The sequence below is a fragment of the Dendrobates tinctorius genome, unplaced genomic scaffold, assembly GCF_039654945.1.
Source record: "Dendrobates tinctorius isolate UK_male_01 unplaced genomic scaffold, ASM3965494v1 ptg000319l, whole genome shotgun sequence".
Classification (NCBI taxonomy): Eukaryota; Metazoa; Chordata; class Amphibia; order Anura; family Dendrobatidae; genus Dendrobates; species Dendrobates tinctorius.
In genome coordinates, this window is record NW_027361986.1 from 971848 (window position 1) to 990322 (window position 18475).

General features: G+C 47.4%; 1 protein-coding gene across 1 annotated transcript in view; it reads left to right on the forward strand.

Annotated features, from left to right (window-relative positions):
* PDE1B (phosphodiesterase 1B) overlaps window positions 1–18475 on the forward strand; it is a 491911-nt gene that overhangs the window by 14759 nt on the left and 458677 nt on the right. The window lies entirely within an intron of this gene.

Consider the following 18475-nt stretch of genomic DNA (forward strand, 5'->3'; position numbering starts at 1 on the left):
GAAGGACGCGGCTATAAAAGGTTTGCATGGCCGCCTGGCCTTGCGCTAGTATAGACTGCATTACCAGGCTATGAGGAGTGAGTGTTGTATGCATGTATGAATGTCTCTGGTGAATGATTCATTAAGAAACCCCTACCCTTGGTACACATGTGTTGTGCAGTCTAGCCTGTTAAGCGCCCAGGCTTAGGTGTAGGTAGAGGCAGAGTCTGAGACTGGCATCTGTGTCCACCAGTGGCTCTGCACGCCACAGTGCACGTGGTCGACACTCCACCATAGTCAGCATCTATAGTGGCGTCCGCAGGTGCGACACCACGTGCTCAGAAGGTCTAGAGTGACTCTGACCCCGTGTCCTCGGGGCAGAGTTCTGTGACCGCATTCTGTGCGCTCCTGTCAGGATCCTGTCAGCGCTGGCGTGCAGCCTCCGCTGAGCAGGGACTCACCCGCACTGTAGGGGGGCCCGGGGTCAGGTACAGCCGGAAAGTACAGATACACAAGACCTGTGGACGCTGAAGATTAGCAAGCAGTCACAGGACCTGCGGTCCTGTGACTGCAAGGGGGAGGGGCTTAGCGTCCTGCTTTCAGAGATGGCAGGACACTATACAGAAATACTCAGAGTCAGGCAAAACGGAGGTCATACACAGAGATATCAGTAAAGTACCAGGGATGAGACAGAACGGATAGTCAGGGCCAAGCAGAAGTCAAAACCAAACAGACATAGAAGGTACCAAGCAGAATCCAAAGCAATATTCAGAGAACAGACCGAGTCGTACACAGAAAATCAAGCAACCAGAACACAGCACAAACACACTCAGTGGTCACCACACAATGCCAAGGGCGAAAGTATAACTGACGGGGATGGGAGCGTCCTGAGGCTATAAGAAGCCTCTCCCAGAACCAGGGAGAGGGCACAATCATAGCGCCAGGTGTGCAGGTAAGCCTGCACTGGGATCACAACCTTTAACCCCAGAAATGCCAGTCATCAGCACTGGTTCCAGACATTAACCCCACATGTGCGAGTCAAACCCGCACTGAGATCATGACCGCTCCGTTGCCAAGCTCTGTGAACAAAACAGGCTCCGGCATTTATGTTCTGCGGTAGTGCGGCTCTGTGAGGTAACAGAGTCCGCTCCTGTTCTCACCAGGTGACGTTAACCCGCGTGTGACCGTCCATATACCGCTATATACATCCGCCATTACTAAGCAGCAGTTTATCACCTCTGCACGGTGGACCCCGGGCTGCGAACGCACCTTATTATCATTTATTATTAGGTGCGTTCCGCCAGCCCTAACAGGGAGAGGGTCGCACAAGGGTTTTGTTTTTACTGTAGTAGTGCCTCACACTCCGTTCCTGTCCCGTGCAGCCGGGAAACTCCTCCGCCTAGGTCAGGTAGGAGAGGCCTCCCTAGGTGTGTGTGATTCCTCTCTACCCTATCTGTCCAGATAAGGTTTGTGAATAGGCGCTTCTTGGAGTGGGCTTATGTGGATTAAGGCGCGGCAAGCAACTTCATAAGTCTTGAGGACGTCAATAAGCATCAGGTTCCGGTCAAGGTTCTGGAGGAACTGGTGACTGATTTCCTCGGTAGATGGAAGGCCATTGCAGGAGACTGTCATGAGGGTTACGGAAGAGGTGGAGGTGCAGGTGGGAGCCCTGCATCGCGAGAGGATCGCGTTCTACATCCTGCCCAACTTGTCCCATGCAGTTCTTCTCTGGCTACCCTGGCTGAGGACGCATTAACCTGTTCTTGATTGGCACTCAGGGGATGTTCTACGTTGGGGTCAGCACTGTCATGATTGTTGCCTAGTATCGGTTTGTCCAGTCAGAGTTTCTCGACCCGTCTCCGCTCCTGCCAGATTACCAGCTGCTTATTGGTCCTTCGCAGATGATTCTGCAAGAGAGAGGCGGAGAGTTTTCCCCCGCATCGGCCATTTGACTGCCTGATTGAACTTATTCCTGGCTCTACTCCCCCAGGGGTAAAATCTATCCTCTATCCCCAGCCGAGACGCAAGTTATGTCGGAATATATTCCAGAGAATCTGGCCAAAGGCTTTATCCGAAAGTCCTTTTCCCCTGCAGGTGCTGGATTCTTTGTCAAAAAGAAAGACGGCTCACTTTGTCCTTGTATTGACTGCCGAGGTCTTAATGAGATTACCGTCCAGATCAAGTACCCATTGCTGCTCATCCCTGAGCTCTTTGATCGTCTGCGACAAGTGCGAATCTTCACTAAGCTTGACCTTCACGGGGCCTACAATCTGGTCCGGATTCACCCCGGGGATGAATGGAAGACTGCATTTAACACCTGGGACCGCCATTACGAGTATTTACCGTATATACTCGAATATAAGTCGAGATTTTCAGCCCAAAAAATTGGGCTGAAAGTCCCCCTCTCGTCTTATATTCGAGTCATATACAAAGGGGGTCGGAGGGGGCGGACGTGTCAGGTCATACTTGGCCGTCCTGACGCTGTGTCTTGAGCCCCCAGCTTCTCCCCGTGCTCTCTCTTCCTGCCTTCAGCGGTCACGTGGTGCCGCTCATTAACACTCATGAATATGCGCATATTCATGAGTTTTAATGAGCGGTACCACATGACCGCTGAAGGCAGGAAAAGAGAGCGCGGAGAAGCTGAGGGCTCAAGACACAGTGTCAGGACGGGTAAGTATAGCGATACTCACCTGTCCTGCGTCCATGGCTGCTTGCTGCTGTCTGTCATCGGTCAGTGACTTCAGACAGCAGAGGGCGCGGTGACGTGGTTAGTGCGCGCCTCGCCCCCTGCAGTCTGAACGTCACTGACTGATGACGTGGCAGATAGCGGTGAGCAGCCATGGACGCAGGACAGGTGAGAATCTGACACCCAGTGACGGAGAGGTGAGTATGTCATTTTTTTTATTTTTACATGCAGCAGCAGCATGGGGGCAGCATATGGGGGAACAATCTATGGAGCTTCTTATGGGGGCAGCATATGAGGGAACAATCTATGGAGCTTCTTATGGGGGCAGCATATGAGGGAACAATCTATGGAGCTTCTTATGGGGGCAGCATATGGGGGAATAATCTATGGAGCTTCTTCTGAGGACACCATATGGGGGAATAATCTATGGAGCTTCTTATGGGGGAATAATCTATGGAGCTTCTTCTGAGGACACCATATGGGGGAATAATCTATGGAGCATTTCCCACCCTAGACTTATACTCGAGTCAATAAGTTCTCCCAGTTTTTTGTGGCAAAATTAGGGGGGTCGACTTATACTCGGATCGACTTATACTCGAGTATATACGGTAGTTATGCCCTTCGGTCTCTGCAACGGTTTACCTAGATGACATTCTGGTTTTCTCCCCGGAGCTGTCTACTCACAGAAGGAATGTTTGCCAGGTATTGCTGCGACTACGAGAGAATCAGCTTTACGCCAAGTTCGAGAAGTGTGTCTTTGAACAGACATCCTTACCATTACTGGGAAATGTTATCTCCGATTCTGGTCTTATGATGGATCCCGAAAAGGTGTCTGCTGTTAGGCGTCGGGTTCCTGCCACTGCACAGCAGGAATCCAGAGCCTTGCGCTCGGCGGACCCCCATCCTCCTTCGGCCGCAGTGGAGCCTGCTCAGCAGACTCGTCGGTCCCGGCGCTCTGTCCAGACCAGCAGTGTGGAATCGGTTGCTGCTGCCACCTCTGGTTCAGGTATGACAATGCAACCTGGCCAGCAGCAAAAGACTCCAGAATCTAAGTCCTTCCGTCGCTCCACTAAGCAAGCTCATGGGACGATTCCCCATTGGGGATCGGGAGTCACATGCTCAGGTCCTTCTCCAGTTCTGATTGGTCCATCAGGGAGATCTGGAAGGTTCCGGAAGGTCTTGGCTATAAAAGACTCGCATGGCCGCTCGGCCATGCGCTAGTATAGACTCTAGTTGCTATATGTGTAGATGATGACGGATGCATGTACCTGGTGAATGACTTATTAAGATTCCCCTCCCTTGGATATTATGCATGTGGTTAGGCTAATAGTATGAGAGTCAGCGCCAGTTAGTGGCTAAGCTATAGACCACAATGCACATGAGTCCACAGCACTAGCGTCCGATGGTGTCGCCTACTATAGGGCACTATCATACCGCAGCAGTCACTGTCGCTTCGCTGCAGTCAGCCTCAGTTATTGGCGGTTGCGGCGCAGCATGCTCAGTAGGTCTAGAGGGACGCTGGCCCTGTGTCCTTGGGCCCGAGTCCTGTGACCATATACTGAGCGTTTATCTCCTCGAGCGTTAACAGGCTCGGTATTTGTGTTTAGCGGTAGTGCGGCTCTGTGGAGCAACAGAGTTCGTCCTGTGCACACCGGGTGACGTTTAACCCGCGTGTGTTCGTCATTGTACCGCCATATAGAGCGTCCACCATTACCTAGCAGCAGTGTACCACTTCTGCACGGTGGACTCCGGACAGCAAACGCACCTACTATTATTTTATAATTTTGTGCGTTACGCCAGCCCTAACAGTCTGCTATCCTCAACTGGCCACAACCTCAGGGGATTAAGGCCATACAACTATTTCTTGGCTTCACAAACTATTACCAACAATTTTTTCCGCAATTCTCTTCACTGACTAAGCCGATCTCGTCTGTCACCCTCAAAGGATCTAACCCCAAGGTCTGGCCGTCTGAGTCGGAGGAGGCTTTCTTAACCTTAAAGAGGGTGTTTGCAGAGGCTCCTGTACTGCATCGTCCAGAGGCTAGCAAGCCATTTATTCTCAAGGTGGACGCACGGGAGCTGGTGCTGTTCTCTCCCAGAAGTCTTCTTCGGGTCGATTAGTCAACTGTGTTTTTTTTCTCCAAAGCATTCTCCACATCAGAATGCAACTATTACATTGGAGGCAGAGAGTTGTTGGCCATTAAGTTTGTGTTGGAGGAGTGACTGTATCTTCTTGAAGGAGCCATACATCCTTTTATTGTCTACACCGACCACAAGAATCTAGCATAAATTCAGTCTGCCCAAAGGCTTAACCCTCGACAAGCTAGATGGTCCCTGTTTTTCGGTTGGTTTTACTTCAAATGCCACTTTCGGCCAGGCATCAATAACGTTAAGGCAGATGCTCTTTCTAGATCCTTTTGCAGTCGGAGGGTACTGAGGAGGTCCCTTCTCACATCATCGACCCTTCTAGGGTAATCACCGTGGCTCCACTCAGGATTACTACCCCACCACCGAGTAAGGCCTCTTTCACACACCTGTCTGTCACCATCAGTCAAAATCCGCCGTTTTGCTAAAAAAATGGATCCGCCATTTTTCTTGGTGGATCCGTTTTTTTTCCCATTGAGTTGCAATACCGGCGGATCTTGGCGGATGGTCATCCGTTGGATCCGTTTTTATACGGATTTGCCAAAATTTTGGCATCTGCCGACTTGCCCGGATGGACAATGAAACGTTTTTTTGGCCGTCCGGATCCGCATTTTATACTGCGCATGCCTTGTGGAATTGACTCAGCTGGAAATTTAGCCCTAACCTCGGTTCTGGCGGCTGAAAAAATCTCTCTCTCTCGTCAAATGACACCCGTTTGTTTCATCTATTTTCCACCATTTTGCCGGATTTCAACTGAGCTAAAAAACGGATGTGTCAAACAGGCCTAAGACATTCTTGGCAGAGTACGACAGGGTCAGGATACTTCGCTGGGGTCATTCCTCTAAATTGACGGGCCATGCTGGAATCAAGAAGACCCTTTCTTTCATGTCTCGCTACTACTGGCGGCCTTCCCTCCATCAAGATGTGAAGGAATTTACGGCCTCTTGCCCGTCTTGCACCAAGAACAAGATTTTAAGACAATGTCCCTCCAGGCTCCTGCATCCTCTTCCAGTACATTCGGCCCCCTAGCAGCATATAGCCATGGATTTTATTACTGACCTGCCACGTTCCTCGGATTGTACGGTTATCTTGGTGGTGGGGGTGGACCATTTTTCTAAAATGGCTCATCTTATTCCTCTTCCCAGCTTGCCATCTGCTCCAGAGTTGGTGAAAATCTTTGTTAATCATATCTTCAAGTTTCATGGTTTCCCTCTACACATAGTATCCGATAGAGGGGCTGGAATTTTTTTTCTTGCTTCTGGAGAGCTCTCTGCAGACTCGTGAAGGTAACTCTGGATTTTTCCTCGGCCTATCACCCTCAGACGAACGGCCAGGTAGAACGAGTTAACCAGGTCCTAACTTCTGATCTTCGGCACTTTACGAATGTCCATCAGGATGATTGGGCCAGTCTTCTTCCCTGGGCAGAGTTTGCATATAGCAATCATCCCAGCGAATCTTCTGCCTAGTCTCCTTTCTACATCGTTTTTGGACAACACCCCAACATACCCCTTCCGCTTTCCCTTGTCTCGGGCGTGTCAGCAGCTGACTCCATGTCCAAGGAGTTTTTTCAGATCTGGAAGGAGACTAAGGGTGCACTTGAAAAAGCTTCCAGCAAGATTAAAGGATATGCAAATAAGAGATGCTTGGATTCGCCTACATATCTTCCGGGTGAGAGGGTTTGGCTCACATCCAGGCTCAAGATTCCGTCCTACAAATGGGGTCCCCGCTACATCGGTCCTTTTGAGGTACTGAAGCAAGTCAGTGATGTTACCTATAAACTGAGGTTGCCTGCTTCGCTCCGTATTCCCAAGGCCTTCCATGTGTCACTCCTTAAACCCGTGGTTCTCAGCCGCTTCCATGCCACATCCAGTCACTCTTCTCCATCCATTAACACAGGGGATGTCTTTAAAGTAAAGGATATACTGGCCATGAAGAGAGTTAGAGCCTTCTTCTTGATTGACTGGAAGGGTTTCGGTCCTGAGGAGAGGTCTTGGGAGCCTCGAGAGAACATTCAGGCTCCCTGCATTCTTGGGAGGGTTCTCTCCGGACGTAGGAGGGAGGGGCGTAAGGGAGGGGGTACTGTTACCGCCATGTCCGCCTTTACTCCCCACGCTCCGGTCTCCCAATGGGCTGGAGGGATTAGGGTCACTGCGCTGCCACTGTGCTTCCAGCCTGTGGCCTCTCCGCATACTCTTAGGCCTCGGCCGCGCGCTTACCGGGTTCTTTAGGCTTTAGTCTATGTCCTGACCCGGAAGCGATCTTACCAGCGTCCGGTGTCAGGTATATCAGGCCGTGCCTCGGCGCCTAATTATTATTTCCTGCACTTGCCCTGTGCAGGCATTCCCTCAGTTCCCCTGTGCGTGCTCTGCTCTGTCCATGCCCCTGTGCATCTCCTAGTGCGTGCTCTTCTCTATCTCTGTCACAGTGCACTACCCAGTGCATGCTCTGCTCTGTCCCTGTTCCTGTGCACCTCCCTGTGCGTGCTCTGCTCTGTCTCTGTCACAGTGCACTACCCAGCGTGTGCTCTGCTCTGTCCCTACTCCTATGCACCTCCCTGTGCGTGCTCTGCTCTGTCCCTGTGCACTTCCCAGTGCATGTGTAAGGGGGTGAAGAGGAAGAAGAGTGCAAAAGGGGTTACCTCTCCTGCTCCGTGTCCGGAACCACCTAGCCAGACAGCAGTGTTGCCGGGGGGGGAAAGACTTATTGACTGGAACCGACTTCTCCATGTGACTGTGGGGGGTGGGGACCAGAAACAGAGGGCTGCGCACAGGAAACAGAGGAGAGGGAGCGTGGGAAGGTGCAGCGCGCAGGAGAGCAAGCTGACAGCTGTGCCGTAGCCCCGCAGTGTCCAGGCCCACCGTCTGAGGACTGAGACTGAAGCTGTGAGCGCCATATGTGAGTACATGGACCCAGTAGACTCTGTAACCAGAGGAGAATTCCCCCCTGACAGTACAGAGACTGTGACCCAAGCACGCAGTCCCGTGGACCACAGTGACGAGTGTGGCAAAGAGACTTATCAGTGTGTGCAGCATCGCTCCTGCGGTGAGACAGGCGGGGTATTATACAGAGACTCAGAGCAGGGAGACCCGGTTTCCCCATCAGCTCCATGCTTTAACCCTTGAAGGTCCCAACTTCATCTTGAAAAGAGACTTTAGAGACTGCAAGCACCGCTGTTGCCGGTGCCGACGTGGGAGATGTAGACTCTTTAATCAAGCTTTATCTGGACTGATAAGTTATAACTACCTGAGGTTTATCCCTGCATTACCGTCTAATAGCTGCCTTCAGCCCCATTGCTCTGCTTTACTGTTTTACTCTGTCTCATTTAACCCCCTACTGCTCCTCCCTGCCTGGAGTGAAAATCCCTGTAAATAAACCTTTAACTCTTGGTCTGTCTCAGATCCATGGCGACATCCTCCGTACCTGCAGGTTCTTACAAGTGGTGTAGTCGTCAGGATGTTTCACAACGGCGCAGTGGCGACAGACCAAGCAGTTGGGGAAGCCCCAGGTCTAGCATATCTCTGGGAGCCATGTTAAATAATTTTCCAAAATTTTCTGGGAGCAATGTTGTGGCGTTGGACAGAGCGCCTCCGAGGGATGATGCGGATGCATCCTATGATGCCGACCCTGGAAGCAGAGATAGCAGTGATGGCCCTAGAGGGGGAGGCACGGGACTCTGTTATGCTTAGACCCCCCAGGTGAGAGATACCTGGATAAAGTTCTACTTGAGGAGATGCATGGGGACCCCACTGACGTAGGGGAACTGCGCATGCGACTGTTCCACTGTGTTCAAAGAGAGGGGGAGACCTGAAGCAGTTTATGAATGCCCTGCAGGAACTCCATACTGCCATAATCCGGAAGGATGGCATAGGCGTAGGGCCGATTGACCCGTCAGTTGGTGACGGGTTTGCGTGACGTGATGATGAAGCAGGCACTGCGAGAGCGCATGGGGGTTTAAACCCAAGCATGACTTTCTCTGAGGTCGGGAGTGAGGCTCGCAAGCGCGAGCTGAAGCAGGGAATGATAGTACTGGTGGGGAAGGTCCGGAGCGGGGAGGTAGCCGACACCACAGCCACTGCCCCCAATGGGTGGAAGACTTGAGGAGGGAGATTAAACAGATCCGTGAAGAATTGACTGAATCCAAGAGAACCCCTGCCGTTGAGTCCAGTCCACTAGTGCGAGACAGAGAGGCTGCCCCTCAACGTGAGAGGCTAGCATCACCCGTCTAAGAGGACCCTTCATGTGTTAAAACTGTGGCGAACCTGGCCATATAGCTAGGTGGTGCAGCCGGTGGAGCCGACCTTTCCAGCGACATCTGTAAAACTAGATGGCTCCAAGCTTGGGGGGGGCGCCGCCCAGAGCCTGAAAGTTTGAGAAGGAGTAACAAAAGTCCCACCAACCTCGTTTCCCTTGGTCTGGGCCAAGATGAACGGACGAGCAGTGCGTTGTCTAGTAGACACTGGCTCTCAGGTTACTAACATGCCTGAGGGATATTTCGCCGGCACTTCACGGAGGCGAAACGGCCAGAATGGGTAGCTGGTGATTAAGCCCACGGCGGCTAACCTCTTGCCCATCACGGTTACAGTCGTGGTATGGATGAACATAGTGGTCTGCGGAAAAGATGTAGGGAGAAGGTGATAGAGGAGAAGCGGCCAAAGACCACACCGTCACCTTGGGCATGAACATGCTTAAAGACTTCTGGAGCCTTCTCATCAATGAGTCCCCAGACCAGTTCCTGTGAGCGTCCATACCCCTCAAAGGAGGGTCTTCCAGCAACTAATATGGGCAGCTCAGGCACAGGAAACATACAGTGATGGAAAGTTGCTCGGCAAAATAATTGTGCCCGCTTCTGTCAATCGAGTATTGCCCCCTGGACAGACCGTGCTTCCCCTGCCCATCTGTATCCCTCTCGAGGGGGTCGAAGTGCAAGTTGAACCTAGTAAGGCCAATCAGCTACCGTCAGGGATATTAGGTGCGCGGACCCTGGCTACGGTGCGAAATGGAACTGTCCTCGTGTGATGTGTAAATTTGGGAGAGAATGACGTGACCTTGCCCCCAAGGTGTAAAAGAACCAATTCACAAAAATATATTAGTGCAATAATTAAAAGAGCAAGTGCAGGAACAGTTTACAAATTAATAATTAGAATATATCAGCATTTTTGTGAGGTGTCACTGATAAGAAACAGGGCAAGAATGTACCACTCAATATATAAAGTGCAAATGCAGAAAAGGTACCATTACAAATATTATAAATAATGCATATACAGGCATATGGGGTAAAGACACAATGGCCGCTTTGAACGCCTATCTAGAATGCGTTGCGCCAAAGATAAGGCAAAAGAAATGCATATACAAGTTTGTAGGGTAAAGTCACAATGGCCGCTTTGAACGCCTATCTTGAGTTCATTGCGCCAAAGATAAAACAGTACATGCAAGAGAAGTTCCCGATTAGTACCTGGTATTAGTGGTGCAGGATTCCTAGGATGCGCCCGACCCCGACGTGCGTTTCGGCGTCTGCCTTCGTCAGGGGGGTGTCTCTGTCACTGTGCACTACCCAGTGCGTGCTCTGCTCTGTCCTTGCCCCTGTGCATCTCCTAGTGCGTGCTCTGCTCTGTCTCTGTCACAGTGCACTACCCAGTGTGTGCTCTGCTCTTTCCCTGCTCCTTTACACCTCCCTGTGGTCTGTCCCTGTGCGCTTCCCAGTGTGTGTAAGGGGGTGAAGAGGAAGAAGAGGTATCACCGCTCGTTAAAAAGGGGACAGTGCTTTGGGCGGAGCGGGCTTTCTGCTAGGCTAAAGCGCTGCTACTTCGTAGCATGGAAACATACCCTAATAGTGGAGGAGAACCTCAGCAGATGACTGCACTGTTACTGAAAATAATCTCTATATAAAGACCAATATTGATATTACCGCCATATAGTCAGTGATAGATACCAGTCCTACAGAGCATATAAGAGATTACAACAGCTTTACCATCTGAGAAAATAAAGAACCTCATCCACAACTACCACAAAAGACTTCAAGCTGTCATTGATGTTAGATGGGGTAATACACTGTATTAAGAAATGGGGTATGTGAACTTTTGATCAGAGTCATTTGGATGTTTTGGGTTCTCCATACCCGAACATCACTGAAAACCTTTGGAATGTACAGTTAGGTCCATATGTATTTGGACAGAGACAACATTTTTCTCATTTTGGTTCTAGCCATTACCACAATGAATTTTAAGCAAAACTATTTAGATGCAGTTGAAGTTCAGACTTTCAGCTTTCATTTGAGGGTATCCACATTAAAATTGGATGAAGGGTTTAGGAGTTTCAGCTCCTTAACATGTGCCACCCTGTTTTTAAAGGGACCAAAAGTAATTGGACAGATTAAATAATTGTAAATAAAATGTTCATTTCTAGTACTTGGTTGAAAACCATTTGTTGGCAATGACTGCCTGAAGTCTTGAACTCATGGACATCACCAGACGCTGTGTTTCCTCCTTTTTGATGCTCTGCCAGGCCTTCACTGCGGTGGTTTTCAGTTGCTGTTTGTTTGTGGGCCTTTCTGTCTGAAGTTTACTCTTTAACAAGTGAAATACATGCTCAATTTGGTTGAGATCAGGTGACTGACTTGGCCATTCAAGAATATTCCACTTCTTTGCTTTAATAAAGTCCTGGGTTGCTTTGGCTTTATGTTTTGGGTCATTGTCCATCTGTAGTATGAAACAACGACCAATCAGTTTGGCTGCATTTGGCTGGATCTGAGCACACAGTATGGCTCTGAATACCTCAGAATTCATTCGGCTGCTTCTGTCCTGTGTCACATCATCAATAAACACTAGTGACCCAGTGCCACTGGCAGCCATGCATGCCCAAGCCATCACACTGCCTCCGCCGTGTTTTACAGATGATGTGGTATGCTTTGGATCATGAGCTGTACCATGCCTTCGCCATACTTCTCTCCTTCCATCATTCTGGTAGAGGTTGATCTTGGTTTCATCTGTCCAAAGAATGTTCTTCCAGAACTGTGCTGGCTTTTTTAGATGTTTTTAGCAAAGCCCAGTCTAGCCTTTTTATTCTTGATGCTTATGAGTGGCTTGCACCGCGCAGTGAACCCTCTGTATTTACTTTCATGCAGTCTTATCTTTATGGTAGATTTGGATATTGATACGCTTGCCTCCTGGAGAGTGTTGTTCACAAGGTTGGCTGTTGTGAAGGGGTTTCTCTTCACCATGGAGATTATTCTGCGATCATCCACCACTGTTGTGTTCCATGGGCTCCCAGGTCTTTTTGCATTGATGAGTTCACCAGTGCTTTCTTTCTTTCTCAGGATGTACCAAACTGTAGGTTTTGCCACTCCTAATGTTGTAGCAATTTCTCGGATGAGTTTTTTCTGTTTTTGCAGCTTAAGGATGGCTTGTTTCACCTGCATGGAGAGCTCCTTTGACCGCATGTTTCCATCACAGCAAAACCTTCCAAATGCAAGCACCACACCTCAAATCAACTCCAGGCCTTTTATCTGCTTAATTGAGAATAACATAACAAAGGGATTGCCCACACCTGTCCATGAAATAGCCTTGGAGTCAATGGTCCAATTACTTTTGGTCCCGTTAAAAACAGGGTGGCACATGTTAAGGAGCTGAAACTCCTAAACCCTTCATCCAATTTTAATGTGGATACCCTCAAATGAAAGCTGAAAGTCTGAACTTCAACTGCATCTGAATTGTTTTGTTTAAAATTCATTGTGGCAATGTCTAGAACCAAAATTAGAAAAATGTTGTCTCTGTCCAAATATATAAGGACCTAACTATATATATATATATATATATATATATATATATATATATATATACACACACAGCTCTGGCAAAAAATTAAGAGACCACTGCACAGTTTTATTTATAAAGATCAGCGTTTTTACATGTCTGACAGCCATTCCATTCCAGTGTCAGTTGAATTCCAGCCAGAGTATACCTCATTCTACTTAATGTGCTTCTGATTAGGTGATCACCTAAACCAAATCTTATTTATCGAAGGAAAGTATAAAAAAAAAAACCTGCTGTGGTGTTCACAATCCTCTTGCAATAGGACAAGCTGGATGGCAAAACAAGTGCTAGTAATATCCCAAAAGTAATAGGAATGAAAAATCTACTTTTAACCATGCCAAAGGAGTTGAAAAGAAAAGTAGAGTGAGGAAAAGAAGGGCTCAATTCTGGCTTTACTAGCAGAGGGATACAGTGAGTCCATTACAACGAAGTCAAGCAGCAGACATTGGGGACAACAAAGCTACAGACTGGCAGAGGGTGAAAACGACTCCACTGACCGAGGTGACCGTCATCTTATTTGAATGTCACTCAGCAACCGCAGGATGACATCAAGTGACCTACAAAAGGAATGGCAAATGGCATCTGGGGTGAAGTTCACGGTAAGAACAGTTCGTAACAAGCTCCTAGAGGCAGGGCTCAAGTCATGTAAAGCTAGAAAAAAGCCTTTTATCAATGAGAAGCAAAGGAGATCCAGGCTGAAGTTCAACAAAGACCATAAGGATTGGACCATAGAGGACAGGAGTAAGGTAATCTTCTCTGATGAGTCTAATTTTCAGCTTTGCCCAACACCTGGTCGTCTAATAGTTAGACGGAGACCTGGAGAGGCGTACAAGCCACAATGTCTTGCACCCACTGTGATATTTTGTGGAGGTTCGGTGATGGTCTGGGGATGCGTCATCAAGGCTGGAATTGGGCAGGTTAATCTTTGCGAAGGACATATGAATCAGTCCGCATTCAAGGTTATCCTTGAATAACAGTTTATTCCTTCTGCTCAGGCAATGTTCCTCAACTCTGAGAACTGTTATTTCCAGCAGGACAATGCACCATGCCACACAGCTAGGTCAATCAATGTGTGGATGAAGGACCACCACATCAAATCCCTGTCATGTCCAGCCCAATCTCCAGACCTGAACCCCATTGAAAACCTCTGGAATATAAACAAGAGGGAGATGGATAGTCACAAGCCATCAAACAAAGAAGAACTGCTTAAATTTTTGTACCAGGTGTGGCATAAGGTCACCCAAAAGCAGTGTGAAAGACTGGTGGAAAGCATGCTAAGACGCATGAAAGCTGTGATTAAAAATCATGGTTATTCCACAAAATATTAAAAGTTAAAACATTAGTATAGTTGTTTCTAAACGATTATGAACTTGTTTTCTTATCATTATTTGAGGTCTGCAAGCACTGCATTTTTTTTGTTATTTTGACCATTTCTCATTTTCTGAAAATAAATACAAAATTTAATGTTTGGAAATTCGAAAAAATAAACCTATAAAGAGAAAAATCAGACAAACTGAAAATTTTGCAATGGTCTCTTAATTTTTGCCAGAGCTGTATATATAGCTTTGGCATATATTTTTTTTTTAATTTACTCACTAGCTGAAGAGCCCGGTGCTGCCCGGGCATAGTAACTAAGACACCAGAAACGCATTGCGTACGCAAGCATCTATAGTATATCTTCTATGCTGGCATTTTAACCTCTACCCTGTATCGATTGAAGTGAATAAAAGACATTTGTTTTCACTACATCGTGGAGCTGGACAACCTTTTTCCATGTCAGAACCAGAGCGCTGAGTGGAACGGTCCTAACTTCCATACCAGGGATCCCTTTAATAGAGGCCTGGGGTCAGTACCAGAGCGCTGAGTGGATTTGCCCTGACTTGCATACAGGAGATCCCTTTAAGAGAGCCTGGGGTCAGTACCAGAGCGCTGAGTGGATTTGCCCTGACTTGCATACAGGAGATCCCTTTAAGAGAGCCTGGGATCAGTACCAGAGCATTTGAAGGCAATTGCCCTGACTTCCATACCGGAGATCCCTTTAAGAGAGGCCGGGGTGAGAACCAAAGCGCTGGATGGATTTGCCCTGACTTCCATACTGGAGATCCCTTTAAGAGAGACCCTGGGGTCAGAACCACAGAGCTGAGTGGAACGGTCCTAACTTCCTTACCGGGGATCCCTTTAAGAGAGGCCTGGGGTCAAAACCAAAGTGCTGGATGGATTTGCTGTGACTTCCATACCAATGATCCCTTGAAGAGGAAAGATGTGCCTACGGGATGGAGGATGTGTGATGGTATATGGGCACAGGAGGGGGGGATTCATTTCTGTCATGTGCTCTCTGCTCCTTTTTGGGGGGCAGACAATGGCTGGGAGCTTATGTTCTCAGAGATGCTAGATTTCTCCCACCATGTCAGTGTCTGCTGAGGTGTTGTCAAGTGGGAAAACTTGCTCATAGCAACCAATCACAGCTCAGCTTCTTTTAACCAGCTCTGGTGAAATGAGAGATGCTTCGTGATTGGTTGGTGATACACACATACATACAAACATACATACATACATACATACATACATACATACATTCAGTTTTATATATATAGATTGCTACTCGTTGTAACTATCTTACCTTTTCTACTGCTGTTTCTGTAGACTGTACCACCTGAGATGTCACAGCATGAAGCCTGGTAATATAGAGACCAGCATAAGCCTAGTGAAGGAGTCATGGAAGCGAGGAGTTTCCATAGTTTTATTTTTTTTAACTTTGCAAAATGTTTTTTTTCTACAGAAGTTGCAGATTTAGGGTTCGCTCACATTAGCGCATAAATTGGAGTAGTGCAATGCGAGAAAAAAAATCAGGGAAAGTGTCGTCGAGTGTTAATTTAAATAAATTATTTTTGTGTGTTTTTTTTTTTTTATTTTATTACTGGGTTAGTAATGGGGTTACTTACACCAGTGCTTGATGTCAGCTGTGTTTTTGGACATTTTACAGCTGAAATCAACCCCAATCCCTATTACCTTGATTGCCACCAAACCAAGGCAATCAGGAATAGTGAAGCAAAGCACCAGAATTGGAGCATCTCATGTGATGTTCCATTTCTGAGGTGGCTGTGGGCTGGTATTTTTAGACTGGGAAGGGCCCATTAACCAATGACTTCCCAGCCTGATAATATCAGCTCACAGCTGTCTGCTCTACTTTTGCTGGTTTGATAAAATACACAGGACTCCGCACTGTTTTTTAAATATTTGTTGTACTTATTAGGTTAAACAAGCCTAAAAACAGTACAATAATCTGCACATGAAGGGCACTAAATGGTGCAACTTTATATTACGTAGGGGGAGTGGGTTCATCTTCAGGATATCGATCTGTTCTATCTATATCATGTTGCCGCTGTTATACTGATTAAAATGATACCAGGGGTGAAGAAATCCATCTTGTGGTTCTTGTGTAATCAGTATTGGAATTTTTCGGTTAATGAGATGCTTGGGCTTCGGGGCAGTACTGTAGACAGCGACTTATCTTCCTGTTTATAAGCCAGAGAAACCAAGAAGAGACCTGCCCACAGGCCGCCCCGAAGCACAAACATGTTCCTCATCACAGAGACACAGAAAGAGACTGTTTGTGCTTCGGAGCGGCCTGTGGGCAGGTCTCTACTTGGTTTCTCTGGCTTATAAACAGGAAGATAAGTCTCTGTCTACAGTACTGCCCCGAAGCCCAAGCATCTCATTAACCGAAAAATTCCAATACTGATTACACAAGAACCACAAGATGGATTTCTTCATCCCAGGTGTTATTTTAATCAGTATGACAGTGGCAACATGACAATGTCTGCAGTTTACTTAGCAAAATCCTATTGACAGGTTCACTTTAAAACTATTGCTTTTAGGGGAGAATAGCTCCCTAAAGTGGTTTCATGCAGAACCTCCATGAAGCGCCAAGTATCATTGACTCCCTGGTATAAGGCCCCATTCATATGTCCATGCTTAAAGCGAACCTGTCATCAGTTTTGGCCGATATAAGATGCGGTCACTGCCTTTCAGGGCTTATCTACAACATTCTATAATGCTGTAGATAAGCTCCCGATCCAACCTGAAAGATAAGAAAAATAACTTTTATTATACTCACATGCAGGGCGGTCCGGTCCGATGGGTGTCGCTGGTCTTGGTCCAGCGCCTTCCATCTTCTTGTGATACCGCCCTCCTGTTTGCTTAATCGCTCCCCGGCATTGTGCTCCTAGACAGGCGTACTTATCGGCCCTGTTGAGAGCAGAGCAGATTCCTGCAGTGCGCAAGCGCCGGGAAAGGTCAGAGACCCAGCACCTGCGCACTGCAGGAATCTGCTCTGCTCTCAACAGGGCCGATAAGTACGCCTGTCTAGGAGCACGATGCCGGGGAGCGTTTAAGCAAACAGCAGGACAACATTTCAAGAAGATGGGAGGCGCCGGACCCGGACCTTCGAAACCCACCGGACTGGACCGCCACCCCCCCCCAGGTGAGTATAATAAAAGTTATTTTTCTTATCTTTCAGGTCAGATTGGGGACTTATCTACAGCATTATAGAATGCTGTAGATAAGTCCTGAAAGGCAGTGGCTGTATCTTATAGCGGCTAAAAGTACTGACAGGTTCCCTTTAAACGTGTACTTGAAAAAATGGTGCTTGTGTCAGCAGTGTGTCCGTTTTTACCTTTAGTGTGTTATCCGTGTTTATCATGGATGAATAAAAAAAAATAAATTACAAAGCTTCTCCCATATTTTGCAATGCTAAAGAAGCACTCCTCCCAGCAATGTTTTCAGCCTCTTACTATATTGCAATCATCATATTACATAGCATTGTGTACTTACAATTACTCATTTTGCCTTTCTACCCAGCTAATTCTCTTTTCTCTTTTCCTTGTAGAAACAGGAAATCTCTTTTCCCTGCGTTTATCATTTCCCTCTTCAACTCCTGACCCAGCTGCTCCCTCCTCCCCCTGTCGGGGACTTTTGCAGTGACTGATGAGTCATACAGGGAAAATTGACCTCCTGTTTCTACATAGAGCTTATAAGGATTTAGCTAGTCAGCTTTTAATCACTTGATGTCATAAACCTAATGGAAAAGAGAGGAATTAGCTGGGTAGAAGGGAAAAATGAGCAATTGTAAGTACATGGTGCTATATAATATGATGATTACAATATACAGTATTGAGAGGATAAAAACTTTGATGGGAGTGCTTCTTTAAACACGGATGGCACATAGATGCCATCCGTGTGTAGTATGACTTCTTCACGGACCCATACACATTTATTGGCCTTTTTTCATAAAATCATAGAATGCTAGAGTTGGAAGGGAACTCTGGGGTCAACATGTTCAACCCCCTGCTCAATGCAGGGATTCACTAAACCATCTCAGACAGATGCCAGTCCAACCTCTGAAGACTTTCATTGGAGGAGAACTCACCACCTCTTGTGGCAGCCTGTTCCACTCATTGATCAGCTTTGCTGCTGGAAAAAAGAAGTCATGTCTCCATGAAAAGCTTGAACATGTGAATGGCAACATAGATTATGATGGATATGTGTTGTATCGGTGAAAAAACGGGTACAACACGGACGTCTGAATGAGGGCGAAGGCTGTGGGCTACAACACAGATGTTGTGCAAATGCTTCCTTGGTGTCCATGATCTTTCAGATTGAGTGACGGTGGGATATCTGGGGGATTCATTTATAGGTTTCGAGGAAAGCATGGCCTTCTTCTGTTTATGTGCCTATCTGATGAAAACATACACAGACACATTTCTATATGGCCTCATGCAAGTGTTCCTTAATATTCCGCTCACAATAAACTGGCCTTTATCTTAAAAGATAAATCAGTCACTCGGCAAATGTTTCC